Source organism: Zootoca vivipara, chromosome 15, assembly GCF_963506605.1.
Source record: "Zootoca vivipara chromosome 15, rZooViv1.1, whole genome shotgun sequence".
In the NCBI taxonomy this organism is placed as follows: Eukaryota; Metazoa; Chordata; class Lepidosauria; order Squamata; family Lacertidae; genus Zootoca; species Zootoca vivipara.
In genome coordinates this window covers 19503497-19529551 of record NC_083290.1, presented here as the reverse complement: position 1 = coordinate 19529551, position 26055 = coordinate 19503497, and the positions used below count along the sequence as shown (strand labels likewise).

The 26055-nt window shown below is 44.4% G+C and overlaps 1 protein-coding gene across 2 annotated transcripts in view; it reads right to left on the bottom strand.

Annotated features, from left to right (window-relative positions):
* Positions 1-26055, bottom strand: part of NTM (neurotrimin) — an 836512-nt gene that overhangs the window by 535404 nt on the left and 275053 nt on the right. Inside the window, exon 2 of one of the 2 annotated variants that reach the window (XM_035139813.2) lies at positions 8339-8513. The exons of the other annotated variant lie outside the window; for it this stretch is intronic. The gene's annotated coding sequence lies outside the window, so the exon portion shown is untranslated. The remainder of the gene's footprint in view (positions 1-8338; positions 8514-26055) is intronic. 2 annotated transcript variants of the gene reach the window in all.

Genomic DNA, 26055 nt, shown 5'->3' with positions numbered 1-26055 from the left:
GCCTTCTCATTTACTCTTCTCCCTCACCATAACATCTTGCAAAGCCAGGGTTAGGATGAGGCACTGCAAATCCTCCAAAGAGAACTGCGTGATGACAGCCTTACAATTAGATATTAGTTCGAATTCCCGTGACGGGGTGAGCTCCCGTTGCTTGGTCCCTGCTCCTGCCAACCTAGCAGTTCGAAAGCACATCAAAGTGCAAGTAGATAAATAGGTACCGCTCCAGCGGGAAGGCAAATGGCGTTTCCGTGTGCTGCTCTGCTTCGCCAGAGGCAGCTTAGTCATGCCAGCCACATGACCTGCGGCCAATAGAGCGAGATGAGCGCCGCAATCCCCGAGTCGTCCGTAACTGGACCTAATAATGGTCAGGGGTCCCTTTACGTTTACCTTTTTATGAATTAGTGGCAGGGCCGAGCTGCTAACCCCATCCCAAACATTGCGCCCACCCTCAAAAGTCCAGGCTTCTCAAGTGCATGGTGCAGCCTCTATGACAGGTGTGGCGAGGAACCTTTCACCAGGGAGGGGATCAAACGCAGCCCTCTGTTTTGTCCTTGGGATTTTCTGAAAGCCACACCTCTTCCTGAGACCACACCCATCTCTTGCCCTGATCCTCACCCTCCTCAAATGTTTTTGTTTGCTGGGATTTGTCCTTCAGCTGTGCAACTCACTTTCCTGGATGAAGGCTGGAGAGGTCTGGGGATGTGGATATATAGAAGGTTTTGGCATTTGCATGGCTGGAGTGCAGCCTTGGTGTAAAAAAAAAAAGTAAGAGTCACATCCCTTGCTTTATGGCCCTGGGAAGGGTGACCTCTAGGAAATGGAGCCCCCTGGTAGAGGCACAGCCAGCTCTGCCTTTAGGCATTCCACTGTGTGGAGCAGAGTAGACTAGGGGCAGGACCGGGAAAAGTCCTACTTCATTTGGAGACCAGGATTCAACATCCCCAGTTGCCCATGGAGCTCATGGGTGACCTTGGGCTGGTTCCAGGTTCTCAGCCTGATCTACCTTACAAAGTTGTTGTGAGGATAAAATGGGGAGGAAGAGAGCCACGTACACGACCTTGAGCTCCCTGGAGGAAAGACCAGACGGAAATGTAATAATCAATCTATCAACCAATACTGAAAAGGGACTAAAGTACAGTGAACCTTTTGTCACTTATTTTTTGCAGCACCCTAGCTGTTAGTTCACAACACACGGTTTAGGGGAATTGCTGCTTCTGAAAAAATGCATCCGTATCTATGTGTTTTGTGTGTGTGTGTGTGTGTGTGTGTGTGTGTGTGTGTGTGTGTGTGTGTTATAGCAAAGCACAACACAGAGGGTTTAGGAAACAAAGATTTCCAACTGAGTGAACACCAAATGGAAGATTAAAGTCTTGTTTGCAAGGGATTTGTCATTGACACAAATGAAACCAGTCATCTCCCCTTCCACAGCAAACAGGACTGCCTGTTGAGCTAATTGGAAGCTCCTCCTTTGTTGGTATAATCTAATTTGGAGACCTTGTGTTTCCTTGCAGAGATTTGTCATCCAGGTATTGTATCTCCCCAGCATCTTACAGCACACAAACAGGAATCTAACACTTCATCAGAAACTTGTATCTCATGCTCCAGTTATGGTTAGATTTGGCTCGGGCAAATCAGGCCTTCTAGGAACTGTCTTTCCAGAATTTTTGCACCTTGAGTCCTTCTTCTCCCCTGTGGCTGTTTTGGCCATTCAGGGTTAGGGATGGCCAAATCTGTCCATTTTGACTTCTCTCCATTTCTAATCTTCAGTTTTCCACATTTCCACTTCATTTGTTGATTTTTTTTTTAAAAAAAACCTTATGAAAATTCACCAGCATGTTAGTATGAACTTTTCCCAACACACAGTTTTGACTAGTGTACTTTTTTTAAAAAAATCTATGCAGTTCTTACTAATCTACACATTTTTGAAAAGCATCTTCCCCCAAAAGTTGTATGTTATTTTCATGAATATATTATTTTTTTACCTGTTTTATTGTTGGATTGCCTTACCCCCCCCCCCCCGCACGTGCCCACTCAACCGCTTTGATAATGGGAAATGACACTGTTACAGTCACCACACAAAACCTGTCCAAACTTGCAGTGAACATTTCTCTTAGTTTGGCAGCACCTGCACATTGGAACTCCCTGCCCTCTATCACTTTCACTGCCATCTTTCCAATGTCTGCTTAAAACATGCTTATTTAAGCAAGCAAGCCACACTGATGCTGAGTTTAATTGTCCTTTCAAATGCTCCAACTACTTGTTGTTAATGTTCATTCAAATTACAGTACTTATAAACCACTTAGAGCAGGGGTGGCCAATTCCCAGGACACTGTGATCTACCTACAGAAATAAACTGGTAGTGATCTACCCCTGCTTTTTTGGGGGGTGGGGGGGTGTTCAGGTCAAAGCTGTTGACTTTTTTTGGGAAGGAAAGCCCTGTTTTGGGGAGGGGGTCAAAGTTGTTGAGATTCTTTTAGGGAGGAGGAAAGCTTTTAAGAGTTATTTGGGGAAAGAGGAACAGCCAGCCACCAACAAATCGCTGGGGAAACAAACAGCCTCACTCAGTAAACTCTGTCTTCCATTCTGCAGATCGTGTAACAATGGAGGGCAGGGTGAGGGGCCTGGGCAGGAATCCATTTTAGCAACGCTAAGGAAGGGGATCCAGCGATTGACCTTGATCTACCAAAACCTCCTGGGGATCTACCAGTAGATCGTGATCGACCTGTTGTACATCCCTGGCTTAGAGGATTTGTTGAAATCAAGTGTCAGTGTTTGAAAAAAAGCAAAGGTTCTGACTTCCTTTGTCTCCTCAGCCTGGTCCTCGGACCCTTGTTGGCATAAAAGAGCCCATGAGAAGAGTGTCCTTGCAGAGTATTTTCTGCTTTTATTCTTAAAAGTCTATCTGCAAAATGACCAACCAACTGTACACACATCAACACTACCAGCCTTCTCCAACTAACCAACCCACACCCAACACTAACATTGACCACTCTGTATATACAGGTACAATTAGGTGACAGATTGCATGAGTCATTGTAGGCCTCTGACTTACGCTGACTTAGAGTTCTTTTAGCATTAAAGAAACAGTGGCCAATTTTTAGCCATGACATCAAGCGGTATATAAATTTTGATAAAATAATAATTGCATGCATTTCTGCACATGTTACTTGGCTGGAGGATCGAATGGAAATTTTCAGAGAAGTATGGTTTTTAGAATGGCTGTGGCTTGGTTCACATATTGTTGGGGAGCTGCAGATTATGTAGGCTGGCCTTTAAATGGGAACAGAATCAAATTTCTCCTCTATCCCTATCAAAAAGGATGCAGCGGGCAAAATCTCTAAAGCTAGATCCAGTTAAGTGTATGTGATGTTCCTAAGGGGAAAGAGCGAGATTCTGAAAATCACACACGTACACAGCCCCCCCCAAAAGCATATATTTGTAGGAAGTCCCCCTCCCCCATGGGGGCAGTTCAGAACGTCAGTCTCCCCTCTCTAATCAGTACATGGCAGCAACATCTTGTAACACGGCTTCTCCCCAATGGTATCTGCTATTAACAGCTGACACTTCATTTCAACAGAGCCTCGGGACTGTCTAAATATTTGCCACAAATACGTGCCGTTCTTTCGTCTTGCGATGCGGCTCAGCTGCCCCCCTCTGGGGTGGTGGTTTTGACTTTGATTTCTTTACACACTGCAAACACAACACCTGCCTAAGTGAGAGCCTTTGCCAAAAGAGATTCAGCTCAGGATGCGGGGAGAATTTTGACCGTATGGAGAAGGAGAAAGGAAAAGTTTTGCCATGCCAAACGAGTCTGTCACTGTGACTGCAAACACTTAGAATCCTAGAATTAGAGAACTGTAGAGTGGGGAAGGGACCATGAGGATCATCTAATCCAACTCCTATGTGGCTGTCCCATACTGGGATCGAACCTGCAACCTTGGCATTATCAGCACCATGCTTTAACCAACTGAGCTATCCAGACTGACCAGAAGCACAGAGCCAAAAGGCCACAGGCTGAAAAGGTGGCAAAGATGCACGTCTTTTAGGAAATGGAAAAATTCTAGGATCTGGGGAACGGAAATGCCAAGGGGATGTTCAGTCAAGAAAGCCAAACGAAGCCAGCCATATGCTGTATGCAACTGCATATTTCCCAGTCTGGGATGCCCCTAACCCATCCAAAATCTGTCAAACTCAATATGACTTGCTTGGTGTCATGCATTCTGGAGCTAAATTTAGGAAACACACTTTGCTTTTTGTACAACATCCTTTGGTAGTGAGATGTTGTTGTTTAGTCGTTTAGTCATGTCCAACTCTTCGTGACCCCATGGACCAGAGCATGCCAGGCACTCCTGTCTTCCACTGCCTCCCGCAGTTTGGTCAGACTCATGTTGGTAGCTTCGAGAACACTGTCCAACCATCTCGTCCTCTGTCGTCCCCTTCTCCTAGTGCCCTCAGTCTTTCCCAATATCAGGGTCTTTTCCAGGTTAGGGCTGGGCAATATCTGGTTTTCAACATTGTGACATATCACCACTTAAACATTGCAATCTACCAATATATCACAATGTCTGAAATAAGGATGGAGCTATGTAGAGGAATTGGTTGGCTTCATGGTATTCCCCGCATCCTGTTTTTTTGCACAGACCATGCGTGCACGTGTGTGTACACACACACACACACACACACTCACACACACACACACACGATTCACAATATATTGCCAGGTCATATATTATGAAACCGGTCTCACGATATGGACTTCAAACTGGTTTTGGACGGTAAATCGATATATCACCCAGTGACCCAGCCCTAGCAAGATGGGGATCCCATTGCTCTTAATATATTGTAGGACTCCATCAGTCCAACCAGCATGCCAATGGCCAGGGATTATAGGAGTTATAGTCAAATGGCATTGCCATCACCACCACCATTGTCATTTTCATTCTACTTCACATAGCAACATATCAAAGTGGTTAGATGAAAACATCCCAGGTGTCTCAACAACAAGGGTGGTTAAATGTCCTACTTTACAGAACACACTCCTCTATTGGAAGAAGTCACACATTTGAAGGGCCACCCAGTCCAAGTCTAGCTTAAAGATAACATGGGATGAAAGGAAGAGGGACCTTGAAGTTGCCCAGCCATAGCAGACTCAGCCAGGCACATGTCACCACCTATTGCCCTATGGCAAGAGGTCCGTCTCCCCCCCCCCCTTGAATACTTCTGATCTAAATGTTCAGAACATACATCAAGGTGGCTGGCAACAAAGCTACAGTAAAATCAATAAACAAATATCTGTAAAACACAACTGGAAACGTAAAAAACAAACAAACAAACAAACCCTGCAATAGATACCGGTTGGTTAAAGAGAAAGAAAACTCATATCATAAAGGCCTGTCTAAAAGGTACCGTTTTAAAGAGGTGCTTGAAAGTTGTCAGGTTTGGTTCCTGCCAAATCTCAACAAGCAGGAAGTTTCACAGGTCACTCAAGCGAAAGCCTCAGTCCCTAATGAAGAGCACCTGAACCTGCAGGGTGTTGGGAACCAGCAGACGTACCCCATCAAGGCGATCGAGGTAGAGCAGGCATCCCCAAACTTCGGCCCTCCAGATGTTTTGGACCACAGTTCCCATCTCCCCCGATCACTGCTCCTGTTAGCTAGGGATCATGGGAGTTGTAGGCCAAAACATCTGGAGGGCTGCAGTTTGGGGGTCCCTGCGGTAGAGTATTAGGTATCAGGTGGTCCTTGAGGGACTTTGGGTCCAATATGTTTGGAGCTTTGTGAATTAACACAAGAATCTTGAACCTGGCCAAGCAGCAAATTGGTATTGAGAGGTGCTGTGTTTCTAAATTTGCACCTGTGCCTACAATTTAGCACATGCATCTTTTATATGAACCTGCACCATCTATATCTCCTCTTTTCAGCAATGCATTCCCCCTCCCCTTTGGCAATGTTTTAAGATGCTTTAAGGGTATGGAACTAAGTACTCACTGCCCCCACTCAACAAGCCCTATCGCCCAGACGTAAAGAGGCAGTTCCCCTATCCCAGCTGGGTTTATTTATTTACCAGTATTTATTTATTTACTTCATCCGTTTAAGGATGCATTAAATGCTCATCCCACTCAGAGCAGATGCATCAGAATTAACGGGCTTGAACTTAGTTACATTCATTCCAATGGGTCTGCTGTGAATGATTGTTAGCTGGATTGTTAGCTGGATGCAAACCCATCATTTCCCACCTTTTAGAACCTTTTAGAACATTTCTCACAAGGTAGCGAAGAATAGAAAATTAGACGTATCACTATAATCCATAAAACCTTCCAATTATACTTCAGCAATAATACAGGCAACAGCAAATCTCCAGTCCTTATCGTTTATTTATTTGAAAACAAACAGAATGAAAATCTGGAAGTAAGGGCCTGGTCTCTCTTCTCAAAAAGCAAACACTCCAACCCCATCTGCATCCATGGAGAAATAAAGTGCTCGTTTGTTTTTGATTGTAATGGTCAGCAGAATGGCTGTGTACAAACTTGATGTCTTGAGGGCCCTCTCTTTTGGATTTCAAATAAAAATGACAGACCTCATTCGTCCCCAGTCAATGCCACACCTGGCACCAAAGTCTGGAAAAATCCATCCCTAGGCTTCATTCCACTTTCCCACCAGCGATTACCATAATGACAATTTATTTTATGACAGTTGGGGGTGGGGGGCATGATCGACAGAGAGGGGACCAGATTGCAAATGAGACATCCTCGTTGCATGAAGGTTTGCCCACCTCAGTTGTTATTTGACTTCCGTTCAATTGTTTCAGAACTTAAACCATGTTCAGCTGCAGAATTAAAGCTGCCTGTTAGCAATGGCCCAGGTTTTTGGTGGAGATAGAACTGAATAAACATAGCAGAAGGTAGAGAGATGGGATAATTAACTGGTGTGCTAAGGAACTTCCCTTCTGCTTCAACAGTGCAACATTAAGCAGAAGTTTAGGGTCACAAATTGGACAAAATTGAAGAGGATGCTAAATGCACAGGCTAACCCTGAAACTCCCTAGCTCTTTATTATTTCCCAGAACATCTTATTGAAATTCTCTTTGTCTTGAGGCCGTTCCTGCTTGGTGTTTCCTTACCTACCATATTCTCCCCCCACCCCAGTGGCACTGAACAGGGTCAGGGAAACATCAAAAGTAGCTAACCCAGTTGAGTGGAGCCACACTAGCTTTTTAGCAGCAGGGTAGCAGGCGGGTCAGCATAGTACAGGTACAGCAACAGGAGCCCTGTTGGCTCCTTGTTTATCCTGCCCTCAGTTAAATTCCTGCAATTATACATACCGGTACCCTGGCGCATCGGTGAAATGAATCATTTATTGCCTCTTAGATCCTACACAGTTCGCAAGTATATCAACAGCTTGTTGTTTCAGTGCAATGGCATAGAAAAGGAACAACTTTTTGCGACAACAAATATTGTGATAGCAAACAGCGTTTTCTGCATGCAGCTAACAACCACATTGCAAAACAGAGCAAGAAAAGAGTGTGTTTTGGTTCAGCACCCATCGCCATGGTCCAAAACGCTCATCACCAAATTACCTTTTCAAGCTCTCTTGAATTCTGGAATGTTACCCACTTTTACCACTTTTCATAAAGGTGAATATTGCACGAATAGCTACATAAAAATCTGTTAACAGCTTTCATTTATTGTGGCCATTTGAGTGTGCTGCTCATAAACTCTTGTAAGGAAATCGTTGCCATTACATTGCCATTTCAGCAGGTAAAACACGCATGCGCGCGCACACACACAACAATGAGCACAGTTACAAAAAGTCCTTAGAGTTATGGAAAGAAAAGATCCAATGTATTAGCAAACATTAACAACATGGGCACCAATACATTCCTCCAAGAATGCTGAACAAGAAGCACATCACAAAGACTTGGGATCAGCCTTTGCAAGCTTAGTGTCCTCCCGATGTTTGGGGACTACAACTCTCATCAGCCCCAGGCTGGGGGCCAATGGGAATTGTCACCCAAAATGTCCGCAGGGCACTGAGTTGGTGAAGGCTGCCTTGAACGATGGTATTTCATCCCTCCATCAGAGCTACGGAACAACTCAACTCTCAAGTTCCATCCACCTGCTCTGTCTCTGCTTCACAGTGCAGAGCATCCAAAACAACCAGGATATCCGTTTCAAACGCCTCTCCTTGAACCCCTCCTCAAATTTTTAATAAAAAAAACACCTAGTAACACCAACTGTAATGAAAGGCACTTTCCGCCAGTTCTAGGAACATCTCCTTCAAAAGTCCTTCCTCAAAGGAACCACAGCAACAGTGAAATCTCTTGTTAAGGTGATGCCTACCTGAGCCGTCCTTTGTGGATCCACCTCTTCCCTCCTGATCGTCCTCTGTTTTGCTTTACTTTCTCATGGCAAATGTCTCATTTTGAGTTTTTATTTTTGCCACTTTAATAAAAAAAATATGGATAACCTGCGCAGAACTCTGCCGTAGGGATGAGCAGAATAAAATGTCACTTACCTGAAACAGAGAAAAGGGGAGGGGGGAGAGGAAAGCAAAGCATTAACACGAGTTCCTTTGAAATCAGGTCAACATCAAGCTTTGAAATTGCAACAATGATGACAATTTTCCCTGCATCCCCTTCACTTTTTGATGAAATCCTTTACTCTTCAAAACTCATTTCCCAAGGCCAAACATTCCCTTCATTATCCCTCTTTTTTGTTTCCATTATACTGACACCCTTCTTGTTCATCCCTGGAGAGAGGAGGTCAAGAGAGGGGGGCAGAGAAAAATACTTCAGAGAGACTACAAAAGGGGGGGGGGGCTGCCAGGTGTTCACTGTATGAAGGAGACAAATGCAAAGATGAGCCATCATTGTTTTGGGGGAATCAGAACAGAGACTTTTCTAACACACATCTCAAGGTGAGTAAAGAGCATCAAAAGGTCCTTGCCTTTGGTTGCTCGGGGTGAAAATGGGGCAGGGGGAGTTGGGCAGAAGAAGATCAAAGCTGGGACACAGGACCAGCTAGGACTGGGGGATCTGCAGCCCTCAAGAAGTTATTAGACTGAAACTCCCAGCATTCTTGACGACTGGACATGCTGGCTGGGGCTGATGGGAGTTGGTGTCTAACAACATCTGGAGGGCCATGTGCACTGCATCCCTGAGCTAGGACAACTGTGAACCGACAAGATGGATGCAGAAGATCACTGAAAATGAGCCACCTGTTTTTACTACCTTCCTGGTGGTGTACAAGCAGAAGTCTTCAGGCAGAGACTAGACAACTATCTGTAGGGATAGTCTCACTTGACGTTTCTTACATCAAGCAAGGGGACAAGATCACGGATAGGGAACCAGCTGGATTCAAAGTTCTCCCATATGTGCTGGTCACTTTGACAAGTGGGTGTGGCTGCCCCCTTGTCAATCACATCTCACATGAATCAGGTAAATTCAAGCTGGACTGCAAAGGAAGAAAGAATTGGGAGTGCATTTGCTTTCCCACTCCTGATCTTTCCTTTTCAGTTAAGCCCTAAAGGTTTATCTGGCCCAAAACTGATGCCACGTGATGTAGGAGGAGTGCTGTTGGGTTCATGTCCTGCTTTGGGCTTCCCATTGTCATCCGGTTGGCCACTGTGAGAACAGGAGACTGACCTAGATGAGCCATTGGTCTGATCCAGCAGGCTCTTCATTTTTAGAGGGTTAGTTTGGCCCAAATCATGGCACAGGCCAAATGAGGATATTTGGTGGCTAGAATGTCAGACTATGACCTGGGAGACCAGAGTTCAAACCCCCACTCGGCCATTACGCTCACTGGGTGTGACTCTGGGCCAGTCACTGCCTCTTACCCTAACCTACCTTGCAGGGTTGTTGTAAGGATTAAATGAGGAGGGGAGAACCATGTATGCCAACCCAAACTCCTTGGAGAAAAAGGTGGTATATACATGCACTAAATAAAATATATTGGAGAGGCAATCCAATTGGAGTCTTCTACTCATTACCCTGCTTTTCTTTTTTTGCAAGAGAGAGCTTTAAATTTTCAACCCGTTTGAGGTGGCTGTGGCATTAGGGGGAAATTCAGTCCCCTTCTGCAGGGAAAAAAAAATGAAGCCCACGCACTAGAGCTGCATTTAGCAATTTGCTCAAGGCCACAGAGGAAATCTGCACTTGGTATATAGACACTGGCAGAGATAATATCAAGTTCAGCAGAGTAGCTTACAGACAAGGTTATGCAGCATTATTAGTACCTTTCCGACACACGAGCATGCAGACTTCAGCTAATTCAAAGCACATTGTCACAGAGCTAGGCCCAGTCCAGTTGCAGTGAATTAAAATGATGGACAAGATTTCCCCAAAGAGACTATCTGGAAGATTAAAATGTACTTTTTGCACAGGAGTGTTTCCTGCCATGCTTCTCACCTTCCCCAAAAGCAGGCCTTTGCCCAGCTTCAGAGAGTCAGGAAGGCTGGCACATTATTGTTTGCCCAGGAACCAGATTAACAACCACAGCTCTTCAGAGAGATTGCTGGGGTGCTCTTCTGCCCTTCGTACATGTGGTGGCTAGGCCAGAGTTACTCTCTGTTGGGGGTGGCCAGATCAGCCAATTTCAGTTCTGTGTCAGTTTCATCCTGGTTCATCCTGGATAGCTCTGTTGCTGATAATGCCAGGACTGCAAGTTCGATCCCCATCTGCAGTGTCGGATTTACATTTAAGCTAAACAAGCTATAGCTTGGGGCCCGACTCTCTTGGGGGCCCCCAAAAAAATTAAAGCGGGAAAAAATTGGATGTACATTTCCAAAATACAGTGGTACCTCAGGTTAAGAACTTAATTTGTTCTGGAGGTCTGTTCTTAACCTGAAACTGTTCTTAACCTGAGGTACCACTTTAGCTAATTTCTGTTCTCATCCTGAAGCAAAGTTCTTAACCCGAGGTACTGTAACCAGAAGCGTCTGTAACCCGAGGTACCACTGTATAAGCTAAAAAACAAATAAAATAAAACCTGCATACAGCAACAGTGTTTTGTGTGGAGTAGGCTCCTATAATGTAAGTAATGGGCCCCGCCTGCTAGCCTGCTCCCTAAAATATCACTGGTTTGCTCATTTCTATATATAGGATGCCTACCTTCTGCATGTGCAAATGGCTTTAGATACCTATTAAGTCCATAAATTGTCATATAGCATATATTCAACAACAAAAACAGCAACAATTTGTTGTTGACAAAGGACAGCTGGACATATAAAGGGCCCGTTACCTTCAGTAGCTTGGGGCCTCATCAAACCTAAATCTGGCCCTGCCCATATGGAACAGCTGCATACTCCTGCATTGCGGGGGGTTCGACCAGATGTTCCTCAGGGTCCCTTCCAACTCTACGATACTATAAGCCACACTTTATTGCAGATTCCTTTATCTTTTTTAATTACAAAAAAGTAACAGTGGGAGGAATTCAAGGCCACACTGTTACAAACCTGTCTGTAAAAGCATTTCTCTTTGCTTAGTGAAACAGTCTCTCTCCTCTCCTCTCCTCTCCTCTCCTCTCCTCTCCTCTCCTCTCCTCTCCTCTCCTCTCCTCTCCCTGCGCTTTGTTCTGGGGGGTCCTCCAGAACAACCCACCTCCACTGAGCTCATTTGGGGGTGCAGGTTGGGAAAAGCCCCATTCCACTAACAGAAGTCAGAAGGCTTTCACTAGCAGGGCAACTCAGTGGAATCTGGCCCAATGTTTAAATTGCATTCATTTTCCCCTGCAGTATATATTTTGTACACATTCTTCGCTTAAAATATCCATTCCTACATGCTTCCCCACAGTGCTTTTTTCTAGAAAAATAGGTGCTGGTACATACCATGAAGTTGTTACAGTAAGTGTCACACTTTTTAACAAACAACAACAACAAACAAAGAGCACTGCTTTTCCTTACTTTTTTCTGGAAACGTGCACCTTGGGGCACATTATTTGAACTAAAAATGCATATTTTAAAAACAATAAGTCCATAATAATTAGATATGCAAATGATTAAGCAGTGTATAAATGCCTTAAATGAATAAATAATCTCCCATAAATGCCTTAAATGAATAAATAATCTCCCTTCCAATCTACATCTAAGTCTAGGACCGGCGGTTAATGTTAAAATGCAGGAGAATTTCTCCTCCTCCGCTAACACTGCAATCTGGCTGGTTGGACACAAGTCCCCAAATCTCTCATATCTTGGAAAGGGAAGGACCCAAGCACAGAAACTTAATGGAAGAGTCTCCTATTTGATATGCAACCCTAGTTCATAGCAGTGCAAAACCAAAGTCTGTTTCAATGAATTACCGGCTGCTCTTTATAGGACTATCATAAAATCAAGAGTGGTGACAGCCCAACTGCTCCTAATCAGTTTCAACTGAAGAGGTTCTCTCGCCCTCATTTTTTTAAAATAATAACAGAAGCAATTTTCAAGGAGATTAACCCTTTGCTTCCTATTTTTATGCAAGGCTTTGGGAACTGCCGGAGCTGGAAAAGTATTGTAGCCAGCAGGCAGATCAGTTTTTAAATGTGCAAGGGTGGTTGCACCTTTAAGATTCACTTTGAAAGTGAGGCTTCTTACAGAAATGTAAAACTATGGCAGTGGAAGGTGCATTGGGCCAAATTTTCTCTTCTACGCAGAAATCTATTGTGGTTTTCTTTCATTAGGGGGTTATTTGACTTTGACTAGATCCATTCTGCTATTCTCAAGTTTCAATTTCTGGATAAAACGGGGCAATTTCAAATACCCCCCCCCCTCCAAAAAAGGTCTTTGCTTCTTATGAGCTGTTTAGGATGGTTGTTTACTCGGTCTTCTGGTCCTTCCTCTGATTTTCTGGATTATTTGCAAGGGTGATCCTAACCAATCAGGGATCCCGTAAAGAACTATATGACATCACAGTGCTACATAGTAAATCAGACTTGACTTCCCAAAGATGCAACTGGGGGTAACTGAGGGCAACTGAGAGTAAGAATAAGTTGAAACACAGCCATGAAGTCTATATATAATATATCACCTCTAGGAACAGAGGCATTATGCTTCTGACTACCCATCACAAGGGAGCAACAGCAGGAAATGGCTATTGCCCTCACTTTTCTCTGTTTCTCATTGGCATCTGATTGGCCACTGTGGGAGACAGGATGTTGGGCAGTTTGAGCCTTTGGTCTGATCCAGCAGGGCTCTTCTTGTGTTTGTTTTCCTTCTTGGTTTTGTCAGGCTTTATGGGTTTCAACAATAACATTTGATTGAGCTGAGAATAAGTGCAATTGCAAAGAGTGCTGGAGAGTTTCCAAAAAGAGGCATGCTGGAATCACTGTGAAAATGTCAGCAATAACAGTGTGTCATTTTGCCTCGAATTCCTAACCCCCCCCCCAAATGTTTATTTAGTAAGAAACTGGATCTCTTGATTGCTTTATATCCAAACCTTTCAAAGCAACATACAAAAAAGTAATTCAGGCAACAACAAAAACATTATAATCTTGCAAACCTTGAAAAAATTCTTAAATATTATTAATCTAAGGGTTTTTTTGGGGGGTAGGGATTATTTTACAGCACAATTATATGCTTAGAACTCATTGGGTCTCATATCCAGACAATAGGTTTGGGATTGCTGCATTAAGCAAGTATTGCACCTGCCTGAATAACCAGTTTGTTAGATGCAGTCAATGTGATTCCCTCCAGGTGTTTTGGACTACAATTCCCATCATCCCTGAGCACTGGCCCAGCTGGCTAAACCTGATGGAATTTATAATCAAAAACATCAGAAGGGTATCATGTTGGCACTCCATAACACTTCACACTAACCCTTTTTCCTCCTGGATGGAATCAGGGTCATAAGAAGCCAGTAGCTGCCCCTCAATGCCCTTTGCTCAGCTACACCTGACACAGACTTAGTTCCACAGGAAAATTCTTTTTTTAAAAATTATTATTTTCTCAGACCTCAATTTCAAACCATTATCCCCTAGAGGAGCACTTTTACTTTTCCCTCATTGCCTCATATTGAGTTTTTCTGTGTATTAGATTTGTTCTCCTCCCCCCCACCTCCTTTTTGCAGCGAGCATATTTATTGATTTTCACATTGGGCAAAGCAGCGCGTTATGCACCTGTGGGGAATCTCCATCGCTAAAAGCCAGAAGGCTCTCGCCAGCCCATTGTGCAAAAGAATCGAGAATTAAAGACAGGAAGAAAAGAAGCAGCGGGCCTCCAAAATATCTCCAACCAGGCAGAGGGACACAAACCCAATTGACAAGGCGGCACGACATTCCTTTCTCCTCACCTCCGATGTGTTATCTGAAACCACAGACACAGCTATTTAAGTAGACAAACAAACCCAGGCTTGCCATCAAACCCTGGCCAGTTTCAGCTAACACTGCAGTGCTGGTATTTCCAGTTTAACAGGATAAGCAGGGCATGTGTTCTGCTCCTATTGGTTCAACCTTTTAACATGCACACACACATGCACAATGAGATGCTGACACTCAACAATGGCTTAATCTAGACATGGGGAACCTGGAACCCTCCGTATGTTATGGGACTACAACTCCCATCACCCCCAAACAGCATGGCCAATAGACAGGGACAATGAGAGTTGCAGTCCAGCCACATTGTAGGGGCACAGGTTTCTCGGCAGTTACCTTTCCACAAGGGCCAACATTGATGCCGAAATCCAGCATCGCCTGAGCTCTGCGAGTGCGGCTTTCTCCCGATTGAATTGCAGAGTGTTTGAGGACCGGGACATTCGCAGGGAAACCAAAGTGCTTGTTTACAAAGCTATTGTATGACCAAATTCACTATATGCTTGTGAAACATGGACTACTTATAAACGCCATCTCCAACTCCTCGAAAGATTCCATCAGCGGTGTCTCTGAAAATTTTTACACATCACTTGGGAAGACAGGCGAACAAATATCAGTGTACTGGAAGAAGCAAAGATCACCAGTGTTGAAGCGATTATTCTTCAACATCAACTTCGTTGGACTGGTCACGTTGTGCAGATGCCTGATGATCGTCTTCCAAAGCAACTACTCTATTCCGAACTTGAAAATGGAAAGCGTAATGCTGGTGGTCAACAAAAGAGGTTTAAAGACTGTCTCAAGGCAAGGTATAAACACTGACAACTGGGAAACACTGGCCTGCGAGTGCTCCAGTTGGAGAACAGCCTTTACCAAAGGTATCATGGGCTTTGAAGAAACTTGATCTCAGGACGCAAGGGAGAAACATGCTAAGAGGAAGGCATGCTTGGCAAATCTACACCATGGTCAACTCCCACCTGGAAACCAATGTCCCCACTGTGGAAGGACATGTGGATCCAGAATTGGCCTCCACAGTCACTTACGGACCCATTGTTAAAATCATGTTTATGGAAGACAATCTTACTCGGCTATGAGTGATCGCCAAAGAAGATTCTTGAGACCCAAGTATGCACAGCCAGGCACACCTCTGACTTATTTTGAAGGAAGTTTGGGTAGCTGCTCCGACCCAGGGCCTTCCCCCAGCATTTGGCACAGGTTACAGCCTATTTCAGGACCAGGATTCCAGGCCTTTGCATGGTTCTAAAGCAGTGTTTCTCAACCTTTTTTGGGCCACGGCACACTTGTTCCGTGAAAAAAATCACGAGGCACACCACCATTAAAAAAGTTAAAAAATTTAACTCTGTGCCGCCCTATATTATAATTATGACTGTAAGAAACACTTGCCAAATATTGCTTTCCGGCGGGTCAGCGATGTGTATTGGCGGCCGCCAGGCACGTGACAATGCAAATCGCCCTTCTCGTCACCGCACGTCGCGGCACACCAGCCAGCGTCTCGTGGCACACTAGTGTGCCGCGGAACAGCGGTTGAGAAACGCTGTTCTAAAGTGTTCAGCTTGCAGAATCACTGGATGCAACAAGGTAACAAAACACCCACACAGCTGCTTTGAAATGACAAGGAAATTGCAAGCCCCCGGTAATTAACTGTTCCTGCATATTAACTTTGGAACGGTTTTGGATGTTGCTGGATAGAATTCTCTGAATGATCTTGGGGGTTTGGCTAATCACATCTTCTCATAGCAAGGAGGAATAATTCCTTCAATTCTTGGCTGCAGGGCCACAGGTGGAAACTCTGAGCATAGTGAAGAGAGACCAGATCCCTCCCTCCTTAGACAACTCCCTTGCACAGACTAACTTTTCACTCAGGTGATTATGGGTATTTAGTTGCTCGCAGATCTTCTATGCTGTTACACTTGAATAAAAACAACCCTTTTCATGAGCTATGGTTCATTGAGTCTTCTTTAAGAGTGTAACCAAATTTTGCCAGCACAACATCTTGAGGAGTGTCTGATGCTTAGAGAACAGACAGACAGACAAATTCCCAAAGAATTATAGTAGTTGATCAAAGGGTGGTGTAAATTCTCATCAAAAGGAAGGTGCCATGCAGCCAGAAGCAGTGCTAGAGAAATTTATACATGTCCATTCATGAAAAGCTTTTTAGAACCTCACTCTTGATATATATTCCTCAAACAGTAATCAAGGCAGGGCAGCAAATGACCAGACCAAGGCCATGCCATGCATCAGTGGCAAATACAGGAATAACTCAAGCCAATCTCCTGCCTGCAGACTTGTCTGCCATGCATGTTCTCTCGCTCCACTGTCCTTCCTTGCACTGATTGATGCTGCAGGCTCCACACCCACCTCCATTAAGGCATTCAAACTTTCGGCCTCTTGCTCAATGACCTGACTTGATGATACTTAAAAGTGGCAACTGAATGGATCACCTCCTTTCAGAGCTTTACAGCCTGTCATTTCACAGCCGTTACATACTTACCACATGCGGCCTCTTGTAAAACAGGATGCTAAGGACCAACTAGCAGAATCTCCTTCTCCCCTTTAAAATATATTGAGTGACTTTTGGTGGTCCTACGATATTGGGGTTGACTGCCATTTCCAATCGAGGCAAGGGGGTGTTCCAGGTGTGCGAGGAGGAGACCAAAAAGGATTTTTGACAAACTCAGAAAAGTAAGACGTAAGAAGCAAGGACATAGATGTCCAAGATCCCCTTATTGCATAGGGAAGCACCAGTAGTCATAGCATGGCTTTTGGATGTCTTAGCTGAGATGGCAGTTGCAGAGGAACAGGATTAAACAAGAAGCACATAGTTCTGTGGCAAATGTTTTCTGTTTTTGACTATTATACAGCATTTTCACAGAGGCCTTTCTTTGGCTCCTCTCCAAGCTTAGCCCAAGGAGGAACCTCTCGTTTACATTGCTGGGATTCTGTGGCAATGCCACACTGAACACATTTTCTATCTCTGGTCCAGAGGAAACAACCAGCGATGCAATCTATATCTTCCAGATTAGGGAGTGAGAAATTGCAAGCCCAGGCATGGAGCCGTCTGCTTCCAAGAGGCAGTGGCAGCAGCAGAAAGAAATAAGGTTTCTTACTTCACCACGTCTCATTTGGCCTTCCTGCAAACCTCCTGCAGAACACAATGACCCTTCAAAAAAATCCCAGAATTGCTGACATTTCACAAAGATTCCTGGGGGTTTGGCAGGACGTTTCTGTACCTTTGCACCCTTCATCTCCCCCCCTCCCCTCCCCATCACTATTGTGCTCAGTGAGGAAGGTGTGAAGTGCTGCAGACCTGCACATACAGCCTGTACTTACAGCATGCTAACAATCATTAAAATTTTACAGATCACTAAATGAAGAAAAACCGCAGATGCTATCAGAACTGACAGCCCCCCGCCTGGCTGCTTGAGAAAGCCTGATCTGGGGAGCAAGGCAGTCTCGGGAGCTGAAGGCAGATTGACTTTTATATGCCTGGGATTCATCCACGTACCTCTGGCTAGAGAGAATGAAATTGCTTTCTGGTAAGTGCTCTCCTGCAGCTATAGTTAAATGCGGGGATCCTGCTGGCCAGGGTAATATTAGCGAAAGCGAGAATGGAGTGTGGAAGCTATACCCGCTGGCAACCGTGCCTACATTCCAACAAATAAAGGCAAAACAGAGGGTGCACATTCTCTCTCACACACACACCCTAAAAATACAAACTCAGGCATTACTTGAGAAGTACAGCATGTGTGAACAGATGTTTTGCAAAGAAAAGGCATTCCAGCTCAGGGGCATAGCATGGGTTGCCAGTGCCCAGGGTAGCATGCAGGGGGTAGGTGGGAGGGAAATGAAGTACACATGCACAATCAACTGCCTAAGGGCATCTGCATCACTCAGGTGATCACAGCTGCAGAGATAAGAAAAGAAGAGTCATTCCGTTGTCTGGAGAGGTCACTTCCTGGTTCGCATGGAGAAGCCGTTTTTAATGGAGCTCAGGGATGGAAGCTCACAGCTGTATTCAGGCAGCACCAGCAGGGCCGGATTTAGGTTTGATGAGGCCCTAAGGTACTGAAGGTAATGGGGCCCTTTATATGTCCAGCTGTCCTTTGTCAACAACAAATTGTCGCTGTTTTTGTGTTGAACATATGGTAATTTATGGTCCTAATAGGTATCTAAAGCCATTTGCACATAACAAAAGATGTATTTTATAAAAGCAATTGTTAAACTTATATTTTGGAAATGTTCATCCAGGTTTTTTTCCCCTTATTTTTTTTGGGGGGGGGGGGGCTGAAGAGAGTTGGGCCCTAAGCTATAGCTTGTTTAGCTTATACGTAAATCCAACACTGAGCACCAGGTGTTGAAATTTTGCGCTCCTAACAATTTTGCACCCATAGCCGCCCATGCTATGCCACTGTTCTAGCTGTGCTGTAGTTCTTTTCACAGAGCATAGTTAAACTATGGAACTCACCCCCCCATGGGAGGCAGTGATGACCACCAACTTGGGTGATTTTAAAAGAGGATTAAACAAATTCATGGAGGCGAGGTTTATCAGTGGCTACCAGCCATGGTGGCAATGCTCTGCATCCATAGTTGGAGTGCTGCCTGAATTTGAGGGGTCACCTGCCCTAGTTATTATATTGGGTTCTTTTCTATGAGTTTTGCATGTTGCTTTTAATGAATTCATATTGGTTGTGTTTTCTCGTTGTCTGTTATGTTTGGACTTACATTTTAGTATTAGATATTGCACTAGCCACTCTGCAGAACCTCTGCTTGGGTCAAGAAAATGGGATATAAATTTGAAACTAAATCGTGTCCTCCCCCAAAGAGGGCATGTGTTGCAGTGAGACCTGGAAACCAAACCCTTGTGTTTTGGGTGGGTACGATTGGATAGCTGCAACACCCTATTAGTAGATCCCTTGATGCTGGGTTCAATCTGACCAATGGGACGCTAGCCAAAATGGATCAAAGGACCTATATATGCCTATGCACATGACCCTGAGCTTTCTCTCTTGGTCAGTGCATCGGAACACCCGCCCACCTCTCCCTATATTTAGGGCTTGCATGCTTGACCTTGCTATGCCATCGTGTGTCGTCTGTCGTTGGGACAGGGGCATGGCAGGAATTTTCCCCACTTGGCTGATTGGCTGGTGCCATTTGGGTTTCGCCTGCCGCGTAGCAAATCGTCACAACTTGTAAGGTTGTGAATAGGCTCTGGTTCAGGTGATAGGGATGAGGGAACGCTCTTGCCATCCCTATGTGAAGGGTATTCCGTTAAAGGAATCCAGGGACTCAATGGTTTGGTCAACCCTGCGAGGGGTTGTGCCCGTGCCTGAGTCCAGGGGACATCTGGGTGGAGGACATAGCATGTCCCCGGCTTTCCACCATTCCAGGTGTTCACCCTAGGCTGACCTATGGTAGTGCCCTGGGTCAGCGCTACCTGCAACGGTGCAAGGAGCTAGTCGAACCAGAGCCTATGCAACCACTCACTTGCTGTAATCAATAAAGTTGTGGCCTAAATTCTGCCAAAAAACAAACCAAAATTTGAGTCTCGTCTGAATTTATTTAAGGGGGAGGTTTAAAGGTCTAAACACACAAATATTTATGTGCTGAAATTTGCTCCCATACACTCCTCCCCCATCTCTAACTTTGGCTGCAAAACGAGTTGGTTATTTAAACCCAGAACTACAACAAGATCCATATTTATATTGGATGTTAGTATAATCCTTAGGATTAAGATATCAGAAGCAGGTTATTGGATCAGCTCCCAACTGAGGACAGATCAGGAATATATATGTATATATATATATATATATATATATATATATATATATATATATATAGGACTTGGTGAAATGGAATTGGATTTTGGAGATGTGATGGGTTTTACTGCTGCTATGATTAATAGATTTCTTTAATATTTTATATGGTTTCAAATTGTTCTTAAATGTTTTAAACCACTGTGGAAGGATAGCATATTTTGAATGATAGAATATAAATTAATTAAAGAAAAAAATAAAATAGGCAATGAAAACTGGACAGCTGGCATTTAGTTTGAACTGTAAGTGAACCATTTTGTGGTTTCAGTGGGTTTATTGCCCCTAACTCATCATATTCTACTCCTATATCCCTCCACTCTCCAGAGTTTCAGGCAGAGGTCCTTCCCATCCCCACCTAAGATTGAACCAGAGAACCTATTGATGTAAAACATGTGCTCTTCCATTGAGCCAAGACTGATTCATGTATTGTTTTGAGAATTGCAACTTGGACATATATTTGTATTAAAAAGCAAAGCAATCTGAATTGCTCTCCCATCCCTAGAGCCCCCACCTGAAAAGTCTGCGTTTTTCAAACTGGGAGTTGACAGTCCATCAAGATCTTCTTCCTTTCTCCATCAGCACCAGTTGCAGACCTGAGAGCTGAACAAGTGAGACCAGAGCAGCCCCTTCTCTCCATTGCTTCCACTGAATGAGGTGATTAGCTCCCTGACCTGCACAGCTTTAAAGCGACCTCTGAGAATAGATAGAATCTTGTTATCTTGTAATGAGTTTTATGGCTTATTTCAGTATATTTTAGCCTTGTTTCTCCAGTGATTAGGTGGCAATTATCAGCCCCCACATTGCAGGATTATGAATTATAGAGCTCTCAAGATCTTGTAAGGAAAAAGAGACAGACAGAGAGAAATGCTATCCCGCAAGGAAGGAAGATTGATCATATCCTGAGAGCCCCTCTATGGTCCCATCACCAAAGTAAGTGCTTTTGTGAACTTACTTCGATGTGGAGGTTGCAGGAAAATGATAGTGGGAGGCAAATAACAGAATTCAGCACTTGGCACCCATCAGTTGCAAAGCTATTTGCAAAATGAGTATGGCAATTATTAACATGGGCATATCCAAACTGGCATGTGTGTTTCTTTTTGCAGAAGCAAATTATGGTCACAATCACAATGAGGTGTGGCTACTCCTTGCTCTAAGCAGGGATGTCCAACTTGGCCCTCCAGCTGTTTTGAGACTACAACTCCCATCATCCCTAGCTAACAGGAACAGTGGTCAAGGATGATGGGAATTGTAGTCCCAAAGCGGCTGGAGGGCCAACTTTGGCCATGCCTGCTCTAAAGAGTCCTGATACTACTAAATTCTTCTGAAATAAATATATCAACATATTCAACTTAAGCTAGCATGCTGAATCAGCCTCAATATTGGCTATCAAGACCACATAACACCGTTCTTGAAAGATCTACATTGGCTCCCAGTACGTTTCCGAGCAAAATTCAAAGTGTTGGTGCTGACCTTTAAAGCCCTAAATGGCCTCGGTCCAGTATACCTGAAGGAACGTCTCCACCTCCATCATTCTGCCTGGACACTGAGGTCCAGCACCGAGGGCCTTCTGGCAGTTCCCTCATTGCGAGAAGCCAAGTTGCAGGGAATTAGGCAGAGGGCTTTCTCCATGGTGGCGCCTGCCCTGTGGAACGCCCTCCCAACAGATGTCAAAAAGGAAAACAACTACCAGACTTTTAGAAGACATCTGAAGGCAGCCCTGTTCAGGGAGGCTTTTAATGTTTAATAGATTATTGTGTTTTATTTTTCTGTTGGAAGCCGCCCAGAGTGGCTGGGGAGACCCGGCCAGATGGGTGGGGTATAAATAATAAATTATTATTATTATTATTATTATTATTATTATTATTGACAGCAACAGCAACAACAACAACAACCCACCTATCTGACTCAGTTGCCCCAGTTACTCTGGGCGGCTTCCAGTTTAATAAAAACACAGTGAAATGTAAAACATAAAAAAACTTCCCAATACAGAGCTGCCTTCAGAAGTCTTGGGAAAGTTGTGTAGTTGTTTATCTGTTTGACATCTGATTGGAGGGCATTCCACAGGGTGGACGCCACTACCGAGAAGGTCTTCTGCCTGGTTCCCTGTAACTTCACTTCTCACAGTGAGGGAACCACCAGAAGGCCATCAGAGCCTTAGTATCCCAATTTTTGCGGGAAACCTCCGGATTTTAATCCGTTTCCCGCTGTTCTCCTGAATGGAGAAAAATCCCAGAAATCCCCCGGATTTCCTACCTGCCACGGAGCCTCCATTTTGGGTGCTGCTCTGACCATGTGTGGGCACTGGAAATAGGGCAGAGCGGCACCAGAAGTTGCTTCTACACATGCCTGGCAGCCATCTTGGTGGTGGCCGCATGGAGGTGGTGGTGGCCGCATGTGTAGAAGCGACTTCCGGCGTCGTTCTGCCCTATTTCTGGTGCCCACACATGGTCAGAGCGGCCTCGGACGTTGCTTCTACGCAACTTCCGGTGCCATGCCGCTGCTGATCCCACAATTTTCAGCAGGAGACTTGGCAGTTATGATCAGAGCTGGATTTCAGTTCCTGGGCTAAACAATGGGGGTAGTGGTGCTCCTTCATGTATAAAGGTCCAGGGCTGTTTGGGGCTTTAAACACTTTGAATTGTGCTCAGAAACATACCAAGAGCCAATGTAGATAAAGAGATCGATTGCACAACATGCTGTGCTTCACACCAACATCTCTCCTCTCACATTGCTTGGCTCCTATTCTCCGTTGCCACACCATTGCATGACAGCTGGGATATTTAAGCTCCCACATCTTAGGACTGTGTATGTTTGATCTTTTTATCTGTCATGGACATGAGCCGGTTGAGATTGCTTTGGGCCAATTCTCTCCCCCATCCCTCCACACCCTCTGGGCTACCTTTGAAAATAGAACTGCTGGACCAGAGTGAAGCTAATGATGCTACAAATCGAACAGTCAAGTGCAAAAGCAATAAAGGTTTCCATCTCTGCAAACGCTCCTCTCCTACATGTGAGATCATATATATATATATTCTGGATTAGAGATGAAAGACCAAATCTCAAGTAGCTCTGTGTCAACCTTAGTTTTTTTCCAAATCAAAGTAACAATGGTATTCTCACCACTATGAATTGTGGGGTAAGGGATGTCTGCTCATATATTCTGTGTCCCTGCATAGCAACTAAACTTTAATAGGGCTCAGATTTTTGATGAGCAGGGGTTGATGAAAGTTTGGGCTCCTCCCACTAACTCATTCCCACAAAAGCTGAGGCAGTGGCAACAGGCTTCAAATCCTCCTTTCAGGTCATAGCTCTGTCTGCTCTCCTGGGATGTCCCCATTCAACAGCAATAAGGGTTATTTTTGGCTTCCCAATCAGGCTTAATCCATCCTATTTGTGGCCCACCCATGTGAGCTGCTGCTGATTTTGTGCACACACGTAAAGCCACTCACGGGCTTAGCTCTTAACACATGGCAGGAACCGCCCCTAAGGTGAACTGGGAGTTTCTGGGTGAGCGTGTCCAGCTCATCAGATAAAACCTCTCCCTAGCAAAATTCAGCATTGCATAACTTCCCCCAGTAGCCTGGCATTGAGGAAACATTTGCCCTTCACTCAGGCCACCCAGAGAACACATGGGTGATTAAGAGCCCCATGCAAACAGTGTGACGCAAGCAGAGTTTAATCACAGATTTAAGCAGGTTCAGTGCTCACACAGTTTGGCTTGCTTGAGTTCTCCCTGCAATTTCCCTTCAACTGTAATTAATCCCACATTTAAGGTCAGCTTTTGTTACTTACTGGTAGATCGTAGCTCAAAGCAATGGGCTTAAAGGGTGTCATCAACCTTGTATAGAGCTCTCTCTCTCTCTCTCTCTCTCTCTCTCTCTCTCTCTCTCTCTCTCTCTCTCTCTCTCTCTCTGTGTGTGTGTGTGTGTGTATCTACGTAAAAGAGAGAGATACTGGCTGATCATCCTGTATTTAGATTCAGAGCATGATGATCTGGCTCAAAACACAGAGTGTGGTAGTGGTAGTGGCCGGGGGAGTGTGGGAGTCCAACATGCAATTCCTTCCTAATTGCCTATGCCTTGTGACAACAGAATGATTCAAATTCATATTCCAAGAGACAGGAAAAAAGGTTTACAACTGCAATCTCTTTTCAGTTTGTTGTTGTTTAGTCGTTTAGTCGTGTCTGACTCTTCGTGACCCCGTGGACCATAGCATGCCAGGCACTCCTGTCTTGCACTGCCTCCCGCAGTTTGGTCAAACTCATGTTCGTAGCTTCAAGAACACTGTCCAACCATCTCGTCCTCTGCTGTCCCCTTCTCCTAGTGCCCTCAATCTTTCCCAACTTTTCAGTTTAATCACCAGATTAATCAACTGGAATTTAGTTGATTAATCAGTGAGGTGAAATTTTAATCAGCAAACTGCATGCTTATTTTCTGAAACTATGTTGACCCTGGTAGGGAATGAGAAAGAAGTTGAAGAATGGCCTTTCATGGTTATAGTTGTTGCAATCTGATGCAGAGGTAAGCACTCTCAAAATTATTGGCTGTGGTCACTGACCGGTCACTTTTTAAAAATTAAACTGTAATTTGTTTTAGCATTCCTTTACTGTCTCAAAAATATCTCTAATTTGGAGGCCTCTGTCACATGCAGTTTCATTTACTGCTTCCTCCTGCATCAATCGCCTCCTGTATTAGGATTAGTAGGAAAGGCCCTGCCGATAGTCTTGCCACCATGTGAAGTAAAGGGGTGCAAGGGTTTTTCTTTATTACAATCAAGCAGTATATAGATTTTTGTCATGAACTGGCAGGACTTTGAAGAGGAGGAAGAGTTGAGGGGTGCTGCTGGAAGTGGGTCACACGGGAACAAGCTGGGGATGGGGAGCGACAGGTTGGTGTAGATAATACTCACGGGGTGACAGAGGATGATGAGGGGACAGGAGCTAGTGCACAGGTAGCCAAGCAGCGGGACCCATCACCAGAGCCAGAGAGGCCCCCATCTCTATGAACACAGCGGGTCCTAAGACGTAAGAAGAAGCAGGCGGGGAACTCCAGGCAGCAGAGGCAGGCCAGGGCTTGCAGCCTAGTTCACTAGCTGGCCAGTTGGGGAAGGAGGCAAGTGATTGGCTGAACTGGATCAAAGCTGGTGTGGGGTGAGAATATGGGTGAATGTATTAAGTGGACGGATTGAGACGGTCTGGAACTGGAAAGGTATTAATGGAACTTGTCTAGGCATCTGGAGAATTGGCAACCAGGGGAAGGAGGGATGAAAAAAGTTTTTATCTGATGTTAAAAGGGATAGTGAAAATAGTAAAGGAAGGAATGGAGTATTTGTGGGGGGGGGATTATAGGCTAAAGGGATTAACAATATGAAGTTAGTTATGAGATTAATGGTGAAAATTAGAATGTTATTAGGAATGATATTGAAATGTTCTCCTTTTTATTTTTTATTTTTATTTTCTGTTTAAGTATGAATAGCTGTATTTGTGGGATTTAAATTAGACTCGGAGAGGGAGGGTCGAGGAAGTCGAAGTTATTAATAAGTCATAAGTATAAGATTTGTTTTCTGTATATTTTTCTTCTTTTTTGCTGTTTTTCCTTTTTTTCCCCTCTTTAATGTTTTTTTTCTTTTTAAATTTTCTCTCATTTGTATGGTATTTTCTTGTGAATGTTAAATGTGATCCTTATATGTATCAGAAAATCTTAATAAATATATATATATATATATATATATTTTTAAAAAGGAGGCAAGTGATTTCTCAGCTGGGGCAAACTGAGAGCAGGTGAGGGTAATATCCCTCATCAAACCCAGATGCTGCAATCAGTAGACACAGTATAAGGCGGCAGCAGAGCCGAGGTGTTGTGTCTGCTCAAGTCCCCGTGTCGAGGGACTTCACATGGGATTCTCCTTGGACCTTCATGGGTTTCTACTTCGAGATTGACTCTG